This window comes from Glandiceps talaboti, chromosome 19 (assembly GCF_964340395.1).
Source record: "Glandiceps talaboti chromosome 19, keGlaTala1.1, whole genome shotgun sequence".
NCBI classification, from domain to species: domain Eukaryota; kingdom Metazoa; phylum Hemichordata; class Enteropneusta; family Spengelidae; genus Glandiceps; species Glandiceps talaboti.
The window spans coordinates 3908634-3922398 of NC_135567.1; the positions used below are offsets into that span (position 1 = coordinate 3908634).

The 13765-nt window shown below is 33.4% G+C and overlaps 1 protein-coding gene across 1 annotated transcript in view; it reads left to right on the forward strand.

The window, feature by feature from the left end:
• The first annotated feature begins 10682 nt into the window (after nt 1-10682).
• Nucleotides 10683-13765, forward strand: part of LOC144450369 (indolethylamine N-methyltransferase-like) — a 16294-nt gene continuing 13211 nt past the window's right edge. Inside the window, exon 1 of the mRNA XM_078140973.1 lies at nt 10683-10722. The gene's annotated coding sequence lies outside the window, so the exon portion shown is untranslated. The remainder of the gene's footprint in view (nt 10723-13765) is intronic.

Sequence of the window (13765 nt, forward strand, 5' to 3'; positions counted from 1 at the left end):
TTATATGGTATTGGTACCATTGACTATACATGTATATACATCAACTGTCTAATAGCTAATTGTGTTATATGTTATTGATACCATTGACTAATACATGTATGTACATCAACTGTCTAATAGCTAGTTGTGTTATATGTTATTGGTACCATTAACTAATACATGTATATACATCAACTGTCTAATAGCTAGCTGTGTTATATGTTATTGGTACCATTGACTAATACATATATGTACATCAACTGTCTAATAGCTAGTTATGTTATGTTATTGGTACCATTGACTAATACATGTATGTACATCAACTGTCTAATAGCTAGTTGTGGTATATGTTATTGTTACTATTGACTAATACATGTATGTATATCAACTGTCTAATAGCTAGCTGTGTTATATGTTATTGGTACCATTGACTATACATGTATGTACATCAACTGTCTAATAGCTAGCTGTGTTATATGTTATTGGTACAATTGACTAATACATGTATGTACATCAACTGTTTAATAGCTAGTTGTGTTATATGTTATTGGTACAATTGACTAATACATGTATATACATCAACTGTCTAATAGCTAGCTGTGTTATATGTTATTGGTACCATTGACTATACATGTATATACATCAACTGTCTAATAGCTAGTTGTGTTATATGTTATTGGTACCATTGACTAATACATGTATATACATCAACTGTCCAATTGCTAGCTGTGTTATATGTCATTGGTACCATTGACTAATACATGTATGTATATCAACTGTCTAATAGCTAGCTGTGTTATATGTCATTGGTACCATTGACTAATATATGTATGTACATCAACTGTCTAATAGCTAGCTGTGTTATATGTTATTAGTACCATTGACTAATACATGTATGTACATCAACTGTCTAATAGCTAGCTGTGTTATATGTCATTGGTACCATTGACTAATACATGTATGTACATCAACTGTCTAATAGCTAGCTGTGTTATATGTTATTAATACCATTGACTAATACATGTATATACATCAACTGTCCAATAGCTATAATTGTGTTATATGTCATTGGTACCATTGACTAATACATGTATATACATCAACTGTGTAATAGCTAGCTGTGTTATATGTTATTAGTACCATTGACTAATACATGTATGTACATCAACTGTCTTATAGCTAGCTGTGTTATATGTTATTGGTACCATTGACTAATACATATATGTACATCAACTGTCTAATAGCTAGCTGTGTTATATGTTATTGGTACCATTAACTAATACATGTATGTACATCAACTGTCTAATAGCTAGTTGTGTTATATGTTATTGGTACCATTGACTATACATGTATGTACATCAACTGTTTAATAGCTAGTTGTGTTATATGTTATTGGTACCATTGACTATACATGTATGTACATCAACTGTTTAATAGCTAGTTGTGTTATATGTTATTGGTACCATTGACTAATACATGTATGTACATCAACTGTTTAATAGCTAGTTGTGTTATATGTTATTGGTACCATTGACTATACATGTATGTACATCAACTGTTTAATAGCTAGTTGTGTTATGTTATTGGTACCATTGACTAATACATGTATGTACATCAACTGTCTAATAGCTAGTTGTGTTATATATTATTGATACTATTGACTATACATGTATGTACATCAACTGTCTAATAGCTAGGTGTGTTATATGTTATTGGTACCATTGACTAATACATGTATGTACATCAACTGTCTAATAGCTAGCTGTGTTATATGTTATTGGTACCATTGACTATACATGTATGTACATCAACTGTCTAATAGCTAGCTGTGTTATATGTTATTGGTACCATTGACTAATACATGTATATACATCAACTGTCCAATAGCTAGTTGTGTTATATGTTATTGGTACCATTAACTAATACATGTATGTACATCAACTGTCTAATAGCTAGTTGTGTTATATGTTATTGGTACCATTGACTAATACATGTATGTACATCAACTGTCTAATAGCTAGTTGTGTTATATGTTATTGGTACCATTGACTAATACATGTATATACATCAACTGTCCAATAGCTATAATTGTGTTATATGTCATTGGTACCATTGACTAATACATGTATGTACATCAACTGTGTAATAGCTAGCTGTGTTATATGTTATTGGTACCATTGACTAATACATATATGTACATCAACTGTCTAATAGCTAGCTGTGTTATATGTTATTGGTACCATTAACTAATACATGTATGTACATCAACTGTCTCATAGCTAGCTGTGTTATATGTTATTGGTACCATTAACTAATACATGTATGTACATCAACTGTCTAATAGCTATAATTGTGTTATATGTTATTGGTACCATTAACTAATACATGTATGTACATCAACTGTCTAATAGCTAATTGTGTTATATGTTATTGGTACAATTGACTAATACATGTATATACATGAACTGTCTAATAGCTAGTTTTGTTATATGTTATTGGTACCATTGACTATACATGTATATACATCAACTGTCTAATAGCTAATTGTGTTATATGTTATTGGTACAATTGACTAATACATGTATGTACATCAACTGTCTAATAGCTAGCTGTGTTATATGTTATTGGTACCATTGACTAATACATATATGTACATCAACTGTCTAATAGCTAGTTGTGTTATATGTTATTGGTACCATTGACTATACATGTATGTACATCAACTGTCTAATAGCTAATTGTGTTATATGTTATTGGTACCATTGACTATACATGTATGTACATCAACTGTCTAATAGCTAGCTGTGTTATATGTTATTGGTACCATTGACTATACATGTATGTACATCAACTGTCTAATAGCTAGCTGTGTTATATGTTATTGGTACCATTGACTATACATGTATGTACATCAACTGTCTAATAGCTAGTTGTGTTATATGTTATTGGTACCATTGACTAATACATGTATGTACATCAACTGTCTAATAGCTAGTTGTGTTATATGTTATTGGTACAATTGACTAATACATGTATGTACATCAACTGTCTTATAGCTAGCTGTGTTATATGTTATTGGTACCATTGACTATACATGTATATACATCAACTGTCTAATAGCTAGCTGTGTTATATGTTATTGGTACCATTGACTATACATGTATGTACATCAACTATCTAATAGCTAGCTGTGTTATATGTTATTGGTACCATTGACTAATACATGTATGTACATCAACTGTCTAATAGCTAGTTGTGTTATATGTTATTGGTACAATTGACTAATACATGTATGTACATCAACTGTCTTATAGCTAGCTGTGTTATATGTTATTGGTACCATTGACTATACATGTATATACATCAACTGTCTAATAGCTAGCTGTGTTATATGTTATTGGTACCATTGACTATACATGTATGTACATCAACTATCTAATAGCTAGCTGTGTTATATGTTATTGGTACCATTGACTAATACATGTATGTACATCAACTGTCTAATAGCTAGCTGTGTTATATGTTATTGGTACCATTGACTAATACATGTATGTACATCAACTGTCTAATAGCTAGCTGTGTTATGTTATTGGTACCATTGACTATATACATGTATGTACATCAACTGTCTAATAGCTAGTTGTGTTATGTGTTATTGTTACTATTTACTAATACATGTATGTACATCAACTGTCTAATAGCTAGTTGTGTTATATGTTATTGATACCATTGACTAATACATGTATATACATCAACTGTCTAATAGCTAATTGTCTTATATGTTATTGGTACAATTGACTATACATGTATGTACATCAACTGTCTAATAGCTAGTTGTGTTATATGTTGTTAGTACCATTGACTAATACATGTATGTATATCAACTGTCTAATAGCTAGCTGTGTTATATTATTGGTACTATTGACTATACATGTATGTACATCAACTGTCTAATAGCTAGGTGTGTTATATGTTATTGGTACCATTGACTAATACATGTATGTACATCAACTGTCTAATAGCTAGTTGTGTTATATGTTATTGGTACCATTGACTTTACATGTATGTACATCAACTGTCTAATAGCTAGGTGTGTTATATGTTATTGGTACCATTGACTAATACATGTATGTACATCAACTGTTTAATAGCTAGCTGTGTTATATGTCATTGGTACCATTGACTTTACATGTATGTACATCAACTGTCTAATAGCTAGTTGTGTTATATGTTATTGGTACCATTGACTAATGCATATATGTACATCAACTGTCTAATAGCTAGCTGTGTTATATTATTGGTACTATTGACTATAAGTATATAAATGTACATCACATGTCTAGTAGCTAACTAGTTGTGGTACCATTTCATTGTCCTTATGGTGTATTTATTTGTATGTTTTAGACAAACCCATGTAATGTAAACATGGGCCCTCTACAATTTAATAGCAAAATGTATACATACATGTACTAAGGAAGGGGAATTTTTATTTTATTTTTAAGTTTGCATTTAGTGTAAGTAAACAATGTACATGTACATGTAGATTCATATATATCACTATTTTTGTGTAAGGTTTGCCAACAGTTATTGTCACTAGAATGTATGTTATTCACTATGAAGAATTTACTCTAATTACATTGTACTTTCCAGCATAACAGAATCAACCAAGAGAAAGTTTGAAATCTGTGGAACACGAGTGTCATCAGTCACTATAAATGTTCAATTGGCATATAGGCCCAACATGCTACAGAAATACCCATTCTTGTTAAGTGTGGTATGTAATGTTCTATTGGTATATGAGCCCATCCTACATCAATATCCAGTCATTTTAAGTGAGGTATGTATTAATAATACAAGTACCTCATTAATTTCAGTTGATAGTCATATTACTAGAAAATTTGTAAAGCACAACTGATCTGAAGGTGTCCTTCTGTATGTGTGTGTGTGTGTATGTGTGTGTGTGTATGTGTATGTGTGGATGTGTGTGTGTATGTGTTGATGTGTATGTGTGTGTTTGTGTGTGTGTGTGTGTGTGTGTGTGTGTGTAAACAACTTAAAGTCAAAAACTGCTGGACCGATTGCTTTGATATTTGGTGGTCATGTTACTTCTGGTGTCTAGTTGGGAAATTGTTCAAATGAAAATGATTTTTTCAGAGATGTGGGTTTTGGGTAAAAAAATGTGATTTTTGGTATTAAAAAAACTTACATATACTCCACAATTACTGGGTAGATTGGCATGAAATTTGGTGGGAACATTCGAAAACAACCAGACTGATGATTCTCCTTTCCTTGTTTATGTTATGTAGAACAAAAGTGGTATGCCCGAGAAAAAATCAACTGCATCAAGTCGTCCTTACAAGAAAGCACATATGGAACATAAGAAAATCTCACAGGTTATTGGCCAGGCTCTCAGTGTTGCAGATGACTCTGTATTTGAAACAGATGATTATAAGATTGTTTACCATATTTCTCTTATGGGTTTAGAAAAGTTTGTTATCACTCGTACACACGTTGCAAAGAACACCCTTAAGAAAATGAAAGAGGGTTGCCTGGTTGAAAACAAAGTTGCGCCATCTTCAGTTGTTGAACCATCTCCTTTGAAAGTTGAGCCATCTCCTTCAGATGTTGAGCCATCTCCTTCAGATGTTGAGCCATCTCCTTCTAAAGTTGAGCCATCTCCTTCTAAAGTTGAGCCATCTCCTTCTAAAGTTGAGCCATCTTCTTCAGATGTTGAGCCATCTCCTTCGAAAGTTGAGCCATCTCCTTCTAAAGTTGAGCCATCTCCTTCTAAAGTTGCGCCATCTTCTTCAGATGTTGAGCCATCTCCTTCGAAAGTTGAGCCATCTCCTTCAGATGTTGAGCCATCTTCTTCAGATAATGAGCCATCTCCTTCCAAAGTTGCGCCATCTCCTTCAGATGTTGAACTATCTCCTTCACACGTGGTTGACATGTCCTTTCCCCTTGACAACAACCCTGTTAACGTATTCCTTTATTTGTAGATACCAACTTTATTTTTGGTGAAACTTTGTAATTGTATTCACCAACCTACTGTAAAAGATGCACCAAAAACACAAAAAAGGAAATCAAAACCAAACTTTAAACTTCCAAGTAAGAGGAAGCAAGATGAAAAGATTCCCACAAAGAAAAAAAAGAAAACCTAGGTGATTCTAGTCTCTTTGCTAAGAGAGAGCTAGCTTATGATGAGCATAGAATCATCTAGAATGGAATGGAGTAGTAGTTCACAAGTGACTTTGGCTAAATGTTTAGACTCTAAGCTATCAATTGGCTAACTGTTTAGACTCTAAGCTATCAATTGGCTAAATGTTTAGACTCTAAGCTATCAATTGGCTAAATGTTTAGACTCTAAGCTATCAATTGGCTAAATGTTTAGACTCTAAGCTATCAATTGGCTAAATGTTTAGACTCTAAGCTATCAATGTTTGTTTTTTGTTTGTCAATCCTATTACACATTTGCAGATTGACATCATTTCACCCAGGACTTTAAAATGATAGACTCAAAAATTGGACCATTTTCATAGTTCTTTACATAAACACTGAACCCACGAGGGATGGCGCCCTCACTGGACTTCTTGGGAGACAAGTGTTTATATGCTTAAAGAACTATCCAGTATAAATAAAGATTAGTATTATCATCAAATCAAAGGAACATTCAGTTAATTTCTGGCAAACATCTATACAATTTATTTTTTTCTTGTGTGTACATAACAATTCATGGTGTACGCCAAATATATTTACAGCGAAATTTTCACGTTTATTATTTTTTTTCAAATTTACCAAATGTGACATTATTCATCCAGAATTTTGCTTCCACCAACCAACAATTCTTTCATGCATTGATTAATAGGCTATTCGTCTATCTTTGAAGTTTCATGCAAATGGAATGAATACAGTCCAGGTTAAATAGGGAAAATTCCAATAACCTGGCGGAAAAGTTACCTACACTGTCAAATAAGTTAAGTCATGAATTTGAATATTTCCCATCTTGTGTGCTGTAACAATGGCTTTTGCTTGATACAAAATTATTTACTTTGCTCTCTCTAAATTTTGGCAACTCAATGAGTAATCTTGTGATTTTCACAGAATCATTTCATTATCACTTGATACGCACATGTAATAAGCGAAGGGCAAAACTTTTTTTTATTTTTTATTTTCATTTAGTATAAGTAATTCCTATTAGCCCTCTTGTCACTTTGTATCCATTTCCACATTTCTTGTAAATAGTAGTTTTAGTAGTTACATTGTATTACACTATTTCTCGTATCAAGTATTATAATTTAAATAGTAGGTTGAGAAAGTGCTTTACTTCAGTGTTACTCATTGTAATATGAATGGTATAAACAAGTGTAGCACATAGAGAGCGTGCTTTACTTCAGTGTTACTCATATGAATGCTATAAACAAGTGTAGCACATAGAGAAAGTGCTTTACTTCAGTGTTACTCGTATGAATGCTATAAACAAGTGTAGCACATAGAGAAAGTGCTTTACTTCAGTGTTACTCATATGAATGCTATAAACAAGTGTAGCACATAGAGAAAGTGCTTTACTTCAGTGTTACTCGTATGAATGCTATAAACAAGTGTAGCACATAGAGAAAGTGCTTTACTTCAGTGTTACTCGTTGTAATATGAATGTTATAAACAAGTGTAGCACATAGAGAGCGTGCTTTACTTCAGTGTTACTCATATGAATGCTATAAACAAGTGTAGCACATAGAGAAAGTGCTTTACTTCAGTGTTACTCATATGAATGCTATAAACAAGTGTAGCACATAGAGAAAGTGCTTTACTTCAGTGTTACTCATATGAATGCTATAAACAAGTGAAGCACATAGAGAAAGTGCTTTACTTCAGTGTTACTCGTTCTAATATGAATGCTATAAACAAGTGTAGCACATAGAGAAAGTGCTTTACTTCAGTGTTACTCGTAATATGAATGCTATAAATGAGTGTAGCTCATAGAGAGTGCTTTACTTCAGTGTTACTCGTTGTAATATGAATGCTATAAACAAGTGTAGCACATAAAGAAAGTACTTTACTTCAGTGTTACTCGTTATAATATGAATGCTATAAAAGAGTGTAGCATATAGAGAAAGTGTTTTACTTCAGTGTTACTCGAAATATAAATGCTATAAATGAGTGTAGCATATAGAGAAAGTGTTTTACATCAGTGTTACTTGTTGCAATCTATAAATAAACCAATTTCGTAATTTTATGACTTCTCTGAGTTCGGTTTCTACAAGTATAAACAATAAGTTGTCTTAGAACTAAAAACAACCGTTTGTTTTCACATTTCCCGCCATGTAAAACATTATCTTTCATATTCAAATCATTTGATTCACTGTGTAGAATTCTCAATAAAGTTAGTTTCATCAATCAAAAGTGCAATAAAAATATCGGAGATGTCAGTATTGTTTGGGGTCATGTCCGCATTCTCCAATAAACATGGCTGCCAATCGTTGACACATTAGAAGTCTCTCTACACTGTTGAAGGATAAAATTCACTTTGAAATTAAATTTTGTTGAAAATATGAGTTCACAAACGGGTTAACAAACAATATCAACAGTTATGTATCGAATACATCATTTTTTAATAGTTTCAAAAAAAGAGGACTTACAACATTATACAATTCTTGTTATTGCTCTGTTTGTTTTCCTTTGACACCTTTAACCTTTGAAAATTGTCATTGTTCCATTAGTAATGTACCGAAAGGCCAGTAGCCTAGCTTGTACACTGGAATAAATGTATTATTATCATAATTACAAATTATAAATGTTATTCGTCTATTATTAGTCCCCGCCGGACGAAGTCCGGGGCGGGATTGTGTTCCGTCTGTCCGTCTGTCCGTCTAACCGCAGCCGTTTCTTGGAGATGCCTGGGCCGATTTTTTTCAAACTTGGTACAGGGGCAACATACAATGGCATACATGCACGTCAATTTGTTTCATGATACGATCCAATATGGCCGCCTAGCAGCCATTTTGTTTGCAAATTTTCCCTGTCTTCAGCCATAACTCAGACATGCTTGAACAGATCTCATTCAAAGTTGGTAAGTGTTCTATGACATACATGTGCATATTCATTGTTGTCATGATACGATCCAATATGGCCGCCTAGCAGCCATTTTGTTTGTGAATTTTCCATGTCCAAAGCCATAACTCAGACATGCATGAACAGATCTCATTCAAAGTTGGTATTAGGACAGTGTTCTATGACATACATGTGCATATCCATTTTCATTGTGATACGATCCAATATGGCTGCCTGGCAGCCATTTTGTTTGCGATTTTTCTATATCCAAAGCCATAACTCAGACATGCTTGAACAGATCTCATCCAAAGTTGGTATTAGGACAGTGTTCTATGACATACATGTGCATATCCATGTTTGTCGTGATACGATTCCCCATACCCGACCCATCCTTTTATTGTAAAAAATGTAGGCATGTTCCATGTCCAACAAGCAGACACAACATATCTAAGTCTGTTTGATTTAGGTTCACAAGTGTTGTCGTGTGATCAGAGTAGTGATAATTCCTTCCCATTCTCAATGACTTGTTTGTGTTGTTATCTAATGTTATATCGTTTTTATGTTTATGTTTATGTTCAGATTGTTTATTTATAACGATAGTTACATAGCCATTATCAAAACATCTACATACATACATACATACATGTACATACATACTTACATACTACATGTACAAACATACATACATACATACATACATACATACATACATACATACATACATACATACTTCATGTACATACATACATACATACATACATACATACATACATACATACATACGCACGCACGCACGCACGCACGCACGCACGCACGCACGCACACACACACACACACACACACACACACACATACATACATACATACATACATATATACATAACCAAATATAAAACATCCCTTTGGAGCTTAATATGTTAAGATATAGTTCATAGCCATGTCAGCATGGTTGTTAAAGTAATCAGAAAAAATATTTACATCTTAATTTATTTCAAACTATTGTCCTAGTACAGCTGGCGTCTTCTATTGCCATTTACATTTTATAGTCAGTGAGTAGGTAGTCTCCGTTACCCAGATTCTTAGAACTGGGTCTCTTCTATAACACCCCCCACACAATAGGAAAAACCACATTTCAACTAACCCGTACCAGAAATCACACTACATTTCTTCCAAGTCACAAAAACTGAACTTGCGAAGCTGTTTGTTGTAATTAAAATGTATCACTCGCTTGAGAAGTGATAATTTGTCGTGAAGGTACCTAAATTGGTCAGCCTGTAGTGTTTGACATGAAGTATTTCACAGCATGCAGTGTTGACGTGAAGTATTTCACAGCAGCCTGCACTACTCTCGGAGATATATCCAGCGCAGAGTCGTTGGAATGTGGTTTCCCTAGGCTCGGATGATATCGTAGAAGAGCCCCGGCGGTGAGAATCTGGGTAACCGAAACGAACCTAGTGAATAATATACACCTCAAACATCACGTGACTTGACCGCCGCTCCACCCGCATCGATCAGCAGCGTGTAACCCCCGTATACACGTAAATACACGTAGGTATATGTAAATACGACACACCTTCAGTGGTTTCAATGCACTGTATCGGAAGGTGAGTAAATGTTGTATTTGTATATGTAATCAACTCTTGTACGAATAGATCCAGATGGACAACAATCTGAAATATGTACTACCAAACCAGGGTGACTATAGAGTTTCAATTATTCCATAATGTTTTTTGACGTCTCACACAAGTTTTTTGTTACAAACGTAACAAAATACCGACACTGATAACACACACACACACACACACACACACACACACACACACACACACACACACACACACAGAAAATGATGCATACATTTTATCTGACTGTGAGCACAAATCAATTTTGCTGTCATATCAAACAAGGAACGTTCAAACACAAAATTGTTTACTAGAGTTCACTTCGTGATAATGTAAAATGTCCTGTGCCTGCGGGCTATAAGTGCCTGGATTTTGTATATATAGTTCGTGACACATAATGTCGTGCGAGAGGTAGTAAGGGTTGTCGGTGGCTGAGTGGTTAACCCACTTGCCTCTTACCACTGCAGTCGGGGTTCGAACCGATTAAGGGCTCGATTAAATTTACCACGCTGTAAGTAAGAAGAGTGTTGTTCAGTTTGACTCTACAACGCAGGTTATACTCCGGTTTCCTCCTGCATTAACCCATTGAACCCATGAGGTATGGCCCTCACTGGACTTCTTGGGAGACAAGTGTTTATATGCTTAAAGAACTATCCAGTATAAATAAAGATAATAATAATAATTATTATTATTATTATTATTATACCACCTAATTGAAACTCCAAAGTCTTTCTGTTGGGTGATAATTGTTGTCAGGATGGTCGCATGGAGAATGACCGGCTATAAATGTACAGATTGAGGATTGGAACCTACATCGCTGCTGCTATTTGTTTGTTTAAAGGTTAAAGTATCGGGCAAGATTTGATTTATGGTTGTGTCCACACTTTTGGTATAAAGGATAAACTGAACAAAGTCAGTGATATGTTAACATAGGCTAAATGGATTGTATGATACCCGGTAAAATTAGGACGTAGGAAAGGATCGTAATCTATGAAAAGTACGTGTCAGGGGTAATAATTGTAAAGTACTTTTATCACAGTATGGGAAAGTACTATTATAAAAACTCACATTATCATTATTATAACTTCTGACTAGCGATGTACCTGTAAACAAACACCATGTTACAATGATGGGACAAACTTTTATTGATAGCGGAAGGAAGTGGAATTTGTACAATACGGACCAACAGTACTGATCTATTTGGTGGCTGTGGGTTTTGCGGTTGTCGATGTTACAGACGTTTGGTATTTTTCTCCATGTATGACTAGTTTTTCTATGCAATACATAATTTTATTTTTATTTCATGTTCAAACACGTTTTTGTTGAATTCTTTTTAGATAGAGACATATACATCACGTGATTAATTGCAAAATTTAGATGTTATTCCCCAATATGTTTCTTTCCAAGTAAAATATGAGTGACCTAAGGGGTCTTTGTCACTACGAGTCGCTAGACGAGAAGTAACAACCCGAGTATTTTTCAGCTGAATGAAGAAAAATATTAGAGAATAAGTTATATCAGCACCAGTGATATCAAAGAAAAATCAGGGAAAGTAATGGTAATTTTGAACACTTTGACTCATATTTCGAACACAGCAGAACCAGTGATGGAGACGCACGTTGTTGTAGTGACGTAGAATGACCAGAGCATATATCATGTATATCATGTATATTCCATATATTTTGTCCAATTTGGCTCATGCATGGTATAAGTAGTATATTTATTTATTTGTAAGAGGCCGCATATTTGACATAACTTGTTGAAACATGCCTACGCATCAGTACTCACTGGCAGAACTCTGGTATAAGCAAGTATATTTTTAGTCATGTGACATTTCAAACAACTCATATTGCTATAATACCAGATGCTACATTAATATAATGGCTGGTATCTTCACAAACGAATTAGCTTTCTTTAAGTGTTTCCTACCTAAGACAGGCTACTCGTTTCCCCCAAGACTTCTGTAATTGTATTTTGATGTGGTGTAATTACAAGAATGAAATGAATTGACATCTACTATCTTCTGTACACAGTTACCTTATAAATTCAACTTTATAACAAAATAGACCAAAGAAACTTTCTCAAGACAACGAAAATATGAATAAATTATCATTAATTTATATTTTGGCGGCTTTAAAATGGTTGAACGTTTTACGAGATTACACGTTACTTAGAACCTTATTGACAACTGTGCAGGACTGGAAGTATGCATGATGACATCAATTCAGGAATGTTTCGACATGTTTTATGCAAATATTGTAAGCTAATGTGTTATTTTTGTCATGTATTGATGGATTGAAATCTATAAAAAATGAGAATTACAAAGAAAACACTGCTATCGTAACCAGCGTGTCATTTTTTGTTTGTTTTGTTTTGTTTTGTTTGTTTTGTTTTGTTTTGTTTTGTTTTGTTTTGTTTTGTCTCGATAAAAATAGTCACCCCAGGCGACACAACAAAATTACTAAAACATTCAAATGGATCTGAAAATGAAAGAAAATGAGAAAAGGCGAAGTGTCTTTGGTATTAAAGTGGTAATATCGATGAGGATTTGGTATATATTTTGGATTTTGGATTTACAAAACAATTTTATCATGGCTTCCTCCTTTAGAAATCAATGTGTAACAATATATACCAAGTCCTTGTTTGTAAAATAACAATATATACCAAGTCCTTGTTTGTAAAATAACAATATATACCAAGTCCTTGTTTATAAAATAACAATATATACCAAGTCCTTGTTTGTAACTCAATAATATATACCAAGTCCTTGTTTGTAAAATAACAATATATACCAAGTCCTTGTTTATAAAATAACAATATATACCAAGTCCTTGTTTGTAACTCAACAATATATACCAAGTCCTTGTTTGTAAAATAACAATTTATACCAAGTCCTTGTTCGTAAAATAACTCAATAATTAATTGAAAATGATTGATGAACGTGAAAAATGGTTGTTATTGTTACTGATTTAGTCAATGTTGTTTTACATTAATTTTTCAAGTAGGAAGCCATGATAAAATTGTTTTATAAATTAAAAATCCAAAATAAAATACCATATTCTCATCCATATGGCCACTTTAATAATAATATTGATTGTAATAATTAAAGATTAGTG